The sequence below is a fragment of the Erpetoichthys calabaricus genome, chromosome 17, assembly GCF_900747795.2.
Source record: "Erpetoichthys calabaricus chromosome 17, fErpCal1.3, whole genome shotgun sequence".
Lineage (NCBI taxonomy): Eukaryota > Metazoa > Chordata > Cladistia > Polypteriformes > Polypteridae > Erpetoichthys > Erpetoichthys calabaricus.
Genome location: NC_041410.2, coordinates 9,890,109 through 9,903,076, shown reverse-complemented (window position 1 = coordinate 9,903,076; position 12,968 = coordinate 9,890,109).

Genomic DNA, 12,968 nt, shown 5'->3' with positions numbered 1-12,968 from the left:
CCTCTCAAGCTCCATCAGGTTGGATGGGAAGCGTCGGTGCACAGCCATTTTAAGATCTCTCCAGAGATGTTCAATCAGATTCAAGTCTGGGCTCTGGCTGGGCCACTCAAGGACATTCACAGAGTTGTCCTGAAGCCACTCCTTTGATATCTTGGACGTGTGCTTAGGGTCGTTGTCCTGCTGAAAGATGAACCGTCGCCCCAGTCTGAGGTCAAGAGCGCTCTGGAGCAGGTTTTCATCCTGGATGTCTCTGTACATTGCTGCAGTCATCTTTCCCTTTATCCTGACTAGTCTCCCAGTCCCTGCCGCTGAAAAACATCCCCACAGCATGATGCTGCCACCACCATGCTTCACTGTAGGGATGGTACTGGCCTGGTGATGAGCGGTGCCTGGTTTCCTCCAAACGTGACGCCTGGCATTCACACCAAAGAGTTCAGTCTTTGTCTCATCAGACCAGAGAATTTTCTTTCTCATGGTCTGAGAGTCCTTCAGGTACCTTTTGGCAAACTCCAGGCGGACTGCCATGTGCCTTTTACTAAGGAGTGGCTTCCGTCTGGCCACTCTACCATACAGGCCTGATTGGTGGATTGCTGCAGAGATGGTTGTCCTTCTGGAAGGTTCTCCTCTCTCCACAGAGGACCTCTGGAGCTCTGACAGTGTGACCATCGGGTTCTTGGTCACCTCCCTGACTAAGGCCCTTCTCCCCCGATCGCTCAGTTTAGATGGCTGGCCAGCTCTAGGAAGAGTCCTGGTGGTTTCGAACTTCTTCCATGTACGGATGATGGAGGCCACTGTGCTCATTGGGACCTTCAAAGCAGCAGAAATTTTTCTGTAACCTTCCCCAGATTTGTGCCTCGAGACAATCCTGTCTCGGAGGTCTACAGACAATTCCTTTGACTTCATGCTTGGTTTGTGCTCTGACATGAACTGTCAACTGTGGGACCTTCTATAGACAGGTGTGTAGCTTTCCAAATCATGTCCAGTCAACTGAATTTACCACAGGTGGACTCCAATGAAGCTGCAGAAACATCTCAAAGGTGATCAGGGGAAACAGGAGGCACCTGAGCTCAATTTGGAGCTTCGAGGCAAAGGCTGTGAATACTTATGTACATGTGCTTTCTCAATGTTTTTTATTTTTAATAAATTTGCAAAAACCTCAAGTAAACTTTTTTCACGTTGTCATTATGGGATGTTGTGTGTAGAATTCTGAAGAAAAAAATGAATTGAATCCATTTTGGAATAAGGCTGTAACATAACAAAATGTGGAAAAAGTGATGAAGCGCTGTGAATACTTTCCGGATGCACTGTACATTTTTATCATTAAAAGGTAGTTTGATGGAAACAAGCAGCCCAGATTCACAAAGAGTTTTTTCTTTTAATTACTTAACAATGTGCACTTTCATGTTTCTATCAAAGAAAAACAGTAGGCAACACTTAATTCTTAGATCGATCCTCAAATTCTTCCCACTTTGAAGTGCACCTCGGTTTTTTACTTCACCTTTTTGGATCCAGATTAGGACCCGAGTGCAGCCATGCAACAGGTGACTCCTCCTCTTCCTCCTCCTCCTTTCACCTCTTTGTCATCACTCTGCCATCCCAGCTGTGTTCATAGTCTTGGGCTTTGTCTCCTTCTCACTTCCCCTTGCTTTCCTCATATCTTTGTAGCGCCACGTCACACTTCATTGACAGACACACTTGATGAAGGTTCACTACTCAAACACTGAATTTCCAAGTCTTTTCATTGTGTGGAATTACGTACATTCTCCTTTTACTTTGTCCATTTGTCTTATCAGTGCATGCCATGTGCATCACCTGGCATTGTTTTGCCTGCCTAAGGTAAAGTCATCGCTGATGGAGGATCGCAGGAATCGTGGGAAGGAGGGGTCCTTTCATCGGATTGGCTGTCTCGGCTGTGGAATGGCCAAATGGGGGAGGCAGCTTGATGGCTGACGTCTCCAGGACCCTAAACATATCTAAATCTTCTTACGCGATATCATCTACTGTTAAATTCTGCTCCGTACTTCTAAAATTTTTATTTTTATACTGTATTGAGGATTTGTTCTGTTCTGTGTATTGTATTGACCCCCTTCTTTTTGACACCAACCCACCTGGAACTGCCTTTCCCAAGGTTTCTTCCATTTTTCCCTACTAGGTTTTTTTTGGGAGTTTTTCCTCATCTTCTTAGAGAGTCAAGGCTGGGGGGGCTGTCAAGAGGCAGGGCCTGTTCTTTATTCTTTTCTTTATTTCGCCTTATACAATTTCATACCCCTTGGGGTCAGAGCGCATTGTGCAGCGCCCCTGGAGCAATTGAAGGTTAAGGGCCCAGCAGAGTAGGATCTCTTTTTGGCAGTGACGGGGATTCGAACCGGCAACCTTCGGGATACCAGCGCACATCCTTAGCCTCAGAGCCACCACTCTGCCCCTGTTAAAGCCCATTGCAGCACTTCTTGTGTGATTTTGGGCTATACAAAAATAAATTGTATTGTAATGGATTGTATCCCTGGAACCATCCATCCATCCATTTTCCAACCTGCTGAATCCGAACACAGGGTCACAGGGGGTCTGCTGGAGCCAATCCCAGCCAACACAGGACACAAGGCAGGAACCAATCCCGGGCAGGGTGCCAACCCACCACAGGACACACACAAACACACCAAGCACACACCAGGGCCAATTTAGAATCGCCAATCCACCTAACCTGCATGTCTTTGGACTGTGGGAGGAAACCCACGCAGACACGGGGAGAACATGCAAACTCCACGCAGGGAGGATCCCTGGAACCAGAGGAATACTATTTTGATTTTAAAGAGCTCATTTTATGGCCACTGTTTAATTCTTTGACACACCCCAACAGCTAAGACAGCTAAAACAAAACCCCTTACTCACCAATCACCATCTTTACTGGACAACTTCATGGTCAACAGTCCACAAATAAATGTTACAAGCTCCCATTTATGACCAGACTGGAATCCCCAAAATGTACGCCAAACACGATTTAATTAGTCTGTACGCAGACAATTTTGCTAATGCCAACATTCTCTCCCTTGTCTGAAGGCGGACACATAACATAGTATGTAATAAATCGAGGCAGGCTGAATCTTAAAAGTGAAAAAATGATACACATTTATGACAATTCCGCTCCAACTTTCTGCCATAATTCAGTGCATGTCTAATTTTTGCCTCAAATGCTGGAATCTCAAACTCACACATGGACACTCCTTCAACAATGGCATCTCAAACCTTTCAATAGATTGCATTCTCAAAATACTTTGGCAAATCCCAACGCACAGATGTGAACTTCGGAGAGGTTCCACTTTGTCCTAAAAAGCACTACATTATTGTAATGCGGTTACTTCTTTCTCTTATAATTTTCACCTGAAAGAAAAAGAGAGAAAGTGTGGTTATACAGTGTATGCAGTTGACTTCAGCAATGTGAGAAGTTTCTTTATTTGAGACAGTTGACTCTCAATTCTAATTGGTTTTATTTTGAAAGAAGATGTAACCAAAAAGAATACTACACCAACTGTGCAATTCCTATCTTCATTCATCCATTCTTGTTATCTATGCTTCCAGTGAAAGGTTACTAGGAGGCTGTAAAACTTCCATTTTCAAAACAGAGTAAAACTTCAATATACAATGAAATCGGAAAGCATTCAGACTCATTCATTTTTTTCATATGTTGCAGTCTTATGCTAAGATCATTAAAAGTAATTTTTACCCCACATCAAGCAGCACTCAATTCCCCAGAATGACAACACAAAAACAGGATTTAAGCAATTCTTTGCAAATTTATTAAAAACGGAATCATCTCTATATATAATCTTCATTTGGATCTTGATCTTTGTTTGTCCGTGAATGAATTAGAAGAAGCAGCACTAGATGGCAGTAGAGAGACAGCTAAAACATAGGCATTGCATTAAGAATCTCCTCCAGGCTTATAGTACTGAAGACTGTAGTACTCCAGTCACACCTCAAAACACAGACATTCAGACTAAACAAATTGTTGTGCTTTAAATTAACTAATCTTTATATATAATCTTCATTTGGATCTTGATCTTTGTTTGTCTGCGAATTCCACGCATGCATAGACCACCTTCCAGTTTAGTACGTTGTTGTTACTCACGGATGTCAACAATGTGCCAGAATAACGAAAGGGGTGGTGGACAGTGTTACGCTGGTTAGCTCCTGAGGCCTGGTTAGAGAATGAGATTAACGAAGGTAAAAGGTACATGCCTACATAACATATGAATGAAAGACAGACAGTGGGTAAAATGAATGACAACGTAACGGCAAGTTCCGGAAATTATTATTGTTACGTTGTAGCCGGCGAGTGCTGCGCGTCTCACAGTTGTACCGTGGCTTGCTCACATATCAGTGAAGTGATCCCTATTTATGCTTTAAACAGCCTGGATACCTATGTGTCCCCCTTTTATAACCATTACTCCGTGTATATTGCCTTACTCTTTGGATTGCCACAAAGCAACCTGTGAGATTGGAGAAAGGATGAGAAGAGATCGTGAGAGGAAATGACAGCGTCGTGAAAACGTGTGAACAGAGAGAAGCAGAAATGTTCCTACATCACCACATAATTACTATTCGGACAGTGATTCTGAGTAGGCCGTTCCTATTGAATCAATGTCCAAGGGCTTTGTTTTCTAATTTTGTTTCCCTTATAAAAAAATCATAATGCTGTGCGACGAAGGGCCCAGTTCACGACTGGCAGCCGCGTTTAAACAGGGAGCCCTTCACAGACAACTTTAACACGCGCAACGTAGTTGGGCGCACATGGCTAGTCATTATATATAATCATAGTTTGTTAATGATTATATTTTAGGCATATAGTATTTAGACTACTGTAATCCCTCCTCCATCGCGGGGGTTGCGTTCCAGAGCCACCCGCGAAATAAGAAAATCCGCGAAGTAGAAACCATATGTTTATATGGTTATTTTTATATTGTCATGCTTGGGTCACAGATTTGTGCAGAAACACAGGAGGTTGTAGAGAGACAGGAACGTTATTCAAACACTGCAAACAAACATTTGTCTCTTTTTCAAAAGTTTAAACTGTGCTCCATGACAAGACAGAGATGACAGTTCCGTCTCACAATTAAAAGAATGCAAACATATCTTCCTCTTCAAAGGAGTGCGTGTCAGGAGCAGAGTCTGTCAGAAAGACAGAGGAAAGCAATTAAATCAATAGGGCTGTTTGGCTTTTAAGTATGCGAAGCACCGCTGGTACAAAGCTGTTGAAGGTGGCAGCTCACACCCCCTCCGTCAGGAGCAGAGAGAGAGAGAGACAGATAAAAAAATCAATACGTGCCCTTCGAGCTTTTAAGTATGCGAAGCAGCTGCACAGAAGGTAGCCAACGTGAAGATAATCTTTCAGCATTTTTAGACGAGCGTCCGTATCGTCTAGGTGTGCGAACAGCCCCCCTGCTCAATCCCCCTACGTCAGGATCACAGATAGTCAGCGCAAGAGACAGAGAAAAGTAAGTTGGGTAGCTTCTCAGCCATCTGCCAATAGCGTCCCTTGTATGAAATCAACTGGGCAAACCAACTGAGGAAGCATGTACCAGAAATTAAAAGACCCATTGTCCTCAGAAATCTGCGAACCAGCAAAAAATCCGCGATATATATTTAAATATGCTTACATATAAAATCCGCGATAGAGTGAAGCCGCGAAAGGCGAAGCGCGATATAGCGAGGGATCACTGTATATTGGCAATAGATATCTCTACTTTTTAATCCTAAAACGCGGCTGCGTGGGGGCTTATTTATTGCTTTGGACGTGCTGTGTCTCTAGGTATGACTTTGTGAAGTGGGGTCCAGCCTCACGTGGGGAGGCAAAATGGGGGAGAGGGAAAGAGAGCAGGCTATAGCTAATCTGTCCTCTTAATCCTTATAATAACTACCAACGTAACAATAGGCTGCATGGCAATAACTCTCGGGGAAATAGGAAGTTACGGTTAAAGCTGTCTCACTTCCAGTTAAGACTATAAAATGACATCAAAAACTCAGAATCAATGTCTCCGTGATGGGACAGTTAACTTTGTGAGCTGGAATGTTAAAGGCCTGAATCATGAATTAAAGAGAAAGAATTGCTAAACTGGAAGAATCCTAACTCTCCTCTTTTAAGTCAGTGGGAAACCAATGTTTTATACTATTTCAAATTGGAAAAAATCAAATATTCAGTTAGAGGATCTGTACAGAATTTTTTTAAAAACCTGGCCGGATATAATCAATAAAATTTTAGAATAAGCTCTTAAAGCACCGAGGAAGCAATTATCTCCGCATTTCATTTTCTTCTCCATTCATCTCTACTGGCCTATTAAACTCATCAATTTAGGTATGTTTACAAGCCTTAAGTTTTACTCCGTTGGCCATGCTCTCTCTCAGGGGTGGGGGCGACTTGTTTTTCTATCCTATTTTTTTGTAAAAATTGATAATTTGTACGAATGATTACAATAAAATTAATAAAAATATTTAAAAAAAAAACTGAATCATCATACTGATACACAAGTATTCCGACCCTTTACTCCATACTCACTTGAATCACCCTTGGCAGCGATTACAGCCTGGAGTGTTCTTGGGTTTGACCTGACAAGCTTTGCACACCTGGATTTGGGGATTTTCTGCCATTCTTCTCTGTAGACATTCTCAAGCGGTCAGTTTGGATTGAAAAACCAATGGAAGTCCGCTCGTTTTCAGGTCTTTCCAAAGATGTTTGATTGGACTCAAGTTTGGGTTCTGGCTGGACAAGTCAAGGACACTGACAAAATTGTCCCTAAGTCACTCCTGTCCTTTTTCTTTGCTTTGTGCTTAGGGTCATCGTCCTGTTGGCAGGCGAACTCTCAACCCAGAGTTAGGTCCAGGGAGCTCTATAGAAGGTTTTCATTAAGGATATCTCTGTCCTTCCTGGACCTCACTAAATCTACCAGTCCCAGCCACTAAAAACCAACTGCAGTCCAAATGCCAATCATGCTTCACCGCTGGAATGGTATTGCATAGGTGATGAGCAGTGCCTGGTTTCCTCCCGATGCTTATCTTGCTTTCATCAAACCAAAGAATCTTGTTTCTCACATTCTGCGAGTCCTTCAGGTGACCTTTTTTGTTTTTCAGTCTCCAAGCAGGCTTTTGTGCGTCTTTTAGTGAGGACAGGCTCCTTTCTGGCCACTCTGTTACAAAATCCAGATCAGTGGAGTTCTGAAGTGATGGTTTTCCTTCTGGAAGTCTTCTCACATCTGCACACAAGCAATCTGGAAGTCTGTCAGAGTGACCATCAGGCTCTTGGTCACCTCTCTTACTCTGGTCCTTCTATCACAATTGCTCAGTTCGGTAGAGAGGCTGGATCTAGGAAGCATCATGGTTGTTCTAAACCTCTTCCATTTAAAAATTATAAAGACAACTGTGCTTTTGGGAACCTTTAATGCTGTGGGAATGTTTGTTTTTTTTCATCTTTCCCCAGATCTGTGCCATGACACAACCCTGTCTCTCTAGCTCTTCAAACCTCATGGCTTGGTTTGTGTCAACTGTAGGACCACAGTCATGAAAAAGTTTGGGAACCCCTCTTCGCTCTTTGGATTTTTGTTTTTCATTGGCTGAGCTTTCAAAGTAGCAACTTCCTTTTAATAGATGACATGCCTTATGGAGACAGTAGTATTTCAGCAGTGACATTCAGTTTATTGGATTAACAGAAAATATGCAATATGCATCATAATAAAATTAGACAGGTGCACAAATGTGGGCACCTCAACAGAGATATGACATCAATACTTAGTTGAGCCTCCTTTTGGCCTCTAGACGCTGTCCTCCTATAGCCTTTGGTGAGTGTCTGATTCTGGATGGAAGTATTGTTGACCATTCTTCAATACTAAATCTCTCCAGTTCAGTTCAATTTGATGGACAGCCTGCTTCAAATCATCCCATAGATTTTCGATGATATTCAAGTCAGGTGACTATGACAGCCATTCCAGAACATTGTACTTAGCAATCTGCATGAATGCCTTTGTAGATTTCCAACTGTGTTTTGGGTCATTGTCTTGTTGGAATATCCAACCCCTGCGTAACTTCAACTGTGTGACTGATGCTTGAACATTATCCTGAAGAATTTGTTGATATTGGGTTGAATTCATCCGACCCTCAACTTTAACAAGGGCCCCAGACCCTGAACTAGCCACACAGCCCCACAGCATGATGGAACCTCCACCAAATTTGACAGTAGGTAGCAGGTGTTTTTCTTGGAATGCGGTGTTCTTCTTCTACCATACAAAGCGCTTTTTGTTCTGACCAAATAACTCAATTTTTGTCTCATCAGTCCAAAGCACTTTGTTCCAAAATGAATCTGGCTTGTCTAAATGAGCATTGGCATACAACAAGAGACTCCATTTGTGACGCGAGTGCAGAAAGGGCTTCTTTCTCACCACCCTGCCATACAGATGTTCTTTGTGTAAATTGTGCTGAATTGTAGAACGATGTACAGATACACCATCTGCAGCAAGATGTCCTTGCAGGTCTTTGGAGGTGATCTGTGGGTTGTCTGTCACCATTCTCACAATCCTGTTCATATGCCGCTCCTGTATTTTATTTGGCCTAACTGACCTGCTGGGTTTAACAGCAACTGTGCCTGTGGCCTTCCATTTCCTGATTCCATTCCTTACAGTTGAAACTGACAGTTTAAACCTTCTGAGATGGCTTTTTGTAGTCTTCCCCTAAACCAGGAGACTGAACAATCTTTGTATTCAGATCTTTGGAGAGTTGCTTTGAGGATCCCATGCTGTCCCTCTTCAGAGGAGAGTCAAAGGGAAGGAAGCACAACTTGTAATTGACCACCTTAAATACCTTTATATCTCATGATGGACACACCTGTCTATGAAGTTCAAGGCTTAATGAGCTCATCACACCAAGTAATCAGCATTGAGCAGTGACAGGCATTCAAATGAGCACAATGACAAGGGGACCCACATTTGTGCACAGCCAGTTTTTCATATTTGATTTCATTTCATACAACTAAATACTGCGTCACTAAAAATCTTTGCTCGGAAAACACCGCAGTGCTCAGATGTTCCTAGGAAATGAAAGACAGACCACTGGTATATCTTTTATGTTGAGAGTCAATTATTATGCAGGGTGAGAGGGGTTCCCAAACTTCTTCATATGATTATATATATTGGGCGGCACGGTGGCGCAGTGGTAGCACTGCTGGCTCGCAGTAAGGAGACCCGGGTTCGCTTCCCTGGTCCTCCCTGCATGGAGTTTGCATGTTCTCCCCGTGTCTGCGTGGGTTTCCTCCGGGTGCTCCGGTTTCCTCCCACAGTCCAAAGACATGCAGGTTAGGTGGATTGGTGATTCTGAAATTGCCCCTAGTGTATGCTTGGGGTGTGTGTGTGTCCTGCAGTGGGTTGGCGCCCTGCCCAGGATTGGTTCCTGCCTTGCGCCTTGTGTTGGCTGGGATTGGCTCCAGCAGACCCCCGTGACCCTGTGTACGGATTCAGCGGTTTGGAAAATGGATGGAACTAGTGTGTGTGTCCTAATCACGTCCAGCCTATTGATCTGAACACAGGTGGACTCCAGACAAGAGTCAGATAAATGCCAATAATGATGATCAATAAATGTGGCACCTGAACCATATTTCCAGTGTCATAGGAAAGGGTCTTAATACTTGTGTCAATGTGATTTCTGTTTTTTTGCCAACAATTATAAAATTACTTTGGCTTTGTCATTCCGGATTTTGAGTGTTGCTTGATGGGGGAAAAATAATTTGAATAATTTTAGTTCAAGGCTAAAACAACAAGTGAAGGGGTCTGAACTCTTTCTAAAACCACTGTATTATAAATACAAGTACTCAAATAGATTCTTGGCACAGGCAATTAAAAAGGCATGGTCACACTCAAAAAAAAAAAAAAAACTCAAAAAACTATAAAATACAAAGCATCAAGTTATCACTGACAAAACACAAATATCCTCGCAGCAGTTCAGCTAATTTAGTAATCCTGCTCCTCCGTCCTCCTTAAATTGTCACTTCTTTAATCAGAAAGTTCCAGCACTGGCTGAAGTGAGAAAAAGGTCTCTAAGTAAATAACACACATTGTCATTTATTTCCTATTTAATGGAATCAAGAAAACAATTCTCACCGGCCTATCATTCAAGGAAGTATAGCAGTAATTTGTTTGAGACTTAACACTTCACATTTCAGAAGAAAAAAGCCAAATGCTTGTTGGATTGAACTCCTCCGTTAGCTGGAACAAGCAGCAAACAGCCCATATCTAAGCCCCATGCCAACAGCAGCAGGCTTTCACTAAGAAGACTTTCTTTTTATTTTATTAAGAAAAGCTGAATTAAAACAGGTCCACAGTGCCGTATTCATGGAGGGTGTGACACAGGGAAATCGCGTGCACTGCAGGTTTTCTTGTCATGTCTAACATGCATACTGTATGTATATAATGAGATTGTGGTTTCATTTGCCATCAGTTGTCTGCATGATGCCAAGGCTGTCACTTAACTTGACCTTGTTCCCAATTTGTGATTGTGACGTGGAGCACAACCCAAAGGTAACCTATCGATGAAACAGAATGGAGTTAAAATGTGACCCACAGACAGAACATACTATTAATTCATTAAGTCACCGCTCCTTATCTGGTCGTCTTTTTATCTCAACCTCCGTGTTTAGTGTTCACCATGTTTAGGTGGGAATTACAGAACTACAGACTGTATAAACAGCTGGTAATTGCGAATACTGAAAGCTGACACCTGAACATTGAATAACTTATTCTTATGCATACATTAGAACCTCTTTGGAGGTTAAAGCAAAGCGATTTTGTGAATATTATGATTTGGAGGATTACTTTGATTAGTGGTGGGTAGTATAGACAAAAACCCGTATCACGTTAAAATTCAAAACTGTCACAGTTTAGGTAGATGCCACTATGAGTGTGTTTGTTTATACGTTTTTCAGACTGAATTTTTAATTGTGCACATAAACACACACCTCTTTATCTAAATGCTCGTTATCTCTTTGAGGACTGAATAGTTTTTCAAAAAACAGTTTCTGAAAAGGAATGGTTTCACACAGAAATTTAGATAAAACATCTGTTGCTGCATGCTGTAGCAGCCAGTTTGAGAAGAATGTGCGGCAGGCTTGCTGCCAAGCTGTCTTCACGTGGCTGAGGTGGCAGCAATCACGGTCACAGTGCATCACAATCTAGTTTCTACCTCTTATCTCCTCCCTGGCGGATATTGCCATAGGTGTATCAGCTACATGAACCCGTTCAGCACCGTGATTAGCTGGGGACCAGTCAACTGAAGCTGAAACCTCACATTCGTTTTCAATCACTTGTATCAAAATCGGAGGCCGACAAGTCACAGTCCAGTTCAGAGTTAATGGGCAAAGCGTTGTCCATGCAGTAGTTTGCTTTATTCAATCACTTTGATCTCTCAGCATTATGTCGGCGCCATTCATGCTCTTGTTTGTGCCTTACTACTCACAGGACCACAGGAAATCTCGGTCAAACCAATGAAGCTAACTTTCCTTCTAGCAACGAGAGTCTAACTAAAACATAACGGTTGGTTTTTTCAGTGTACAGTTGATTACCATCGTCAACTCCTCCTTTTGACAAAAGTTGACATCAGCCCTGAAAGAGTTCATGTGTTTCTATTAAAATAGATTTGATAGCAGATATCTGCCTCTGCGGCTGCTGAGCAAACACAGGACGAGGCACTGATTTTTCCTTTCTTCCTTCCCTATTTAAAATCGGTGGCTTTAAACATACATACCTTGTCAACTCGGCTTAATCCAACGCAGACTTGGAGGGGGTCGGATGCTAACGCCGACTCACCAACCAGGCTGAACTGCACGTTACTCTGGACAATATTCTTAAAAGGGTTTAACAACACTCAGTTCACATGCAAATCCACACACAAAGATACTACCCATAAGACTCGAATACACAGACATAATTACATTTCACCTTTTTCTTTTGCACGCACAGATTTGCACGTTTTGTGATTGGATGTGTTTTGAATTTAAATAGCCAGGTTTGCAAGTTTCCTACTCATTCGTTTTCTTCTTCTTTGAGATTTTAAACATATTTCAAAATTAAATCAGATCATACAATAGAACAGACATTTCCCAACTAGGCACCATGACGCACCTTGAGGAGTGTCAGTAATGCTCCAATTTGTTTCCATTGTTTTTAATTTCAACTTCTACTTTCAACACAGAATAAACAAACCTGGGGTAAGTCTGTCAAAGTTGCGAAAAAAAATAAGATTCCAATCCTCCTATTAAAAATAAGTATAGATTAACATTCCAGGTGCTGCATATACATTTGTCCTCTAGTTTTTTTTTAGTATTTGTTATTAATGTAACTTTTACTTCACAATGGATATACGAAACACAACTCACGCACAAGTTGTTTAAAATTACAGCATTCAAACGAATGTGACATTTGACAACACAGCCCTTCACAAAACAGGAATCTCTGTGCACACAAAGCGATCGTAAAATGGGATACAATTACTTTCAATTCTTCATGCAAGGAAAAACTGTAGATATGGTACAAAGGTCCAGAACCCAGTAACGCAGCTAACACAGTATAGGAGACCCTCAAACCTAAGCTTGATATCTTTATGCATTTATAAGGTGAAGAGATATTGGTGAGCTTCTCTGAACTGAATGACTGCTCTCAGAACCTAGATCTCTTTTTCTTCTGCAGCATTTTTTCCCAGTGCGTTTTCTTGGCAATCCATATAAATGTTAAAAGCACAACTGGCAACTTGGACTGCTGTACTGTACGTCATGACGTTCCTCTACTTAATAAACACAACCCTTCATTTGCACACACAGTATATATGGCTAAACTACAAAGAAAAGCACAGTGTTAAAGGATGCCAAAAACATCTCTCCTTTTCATTTTAAACCACATTATTGTTTAATATTGTTACGGCTAAAAATAAATCAAGTAGTAAAAATG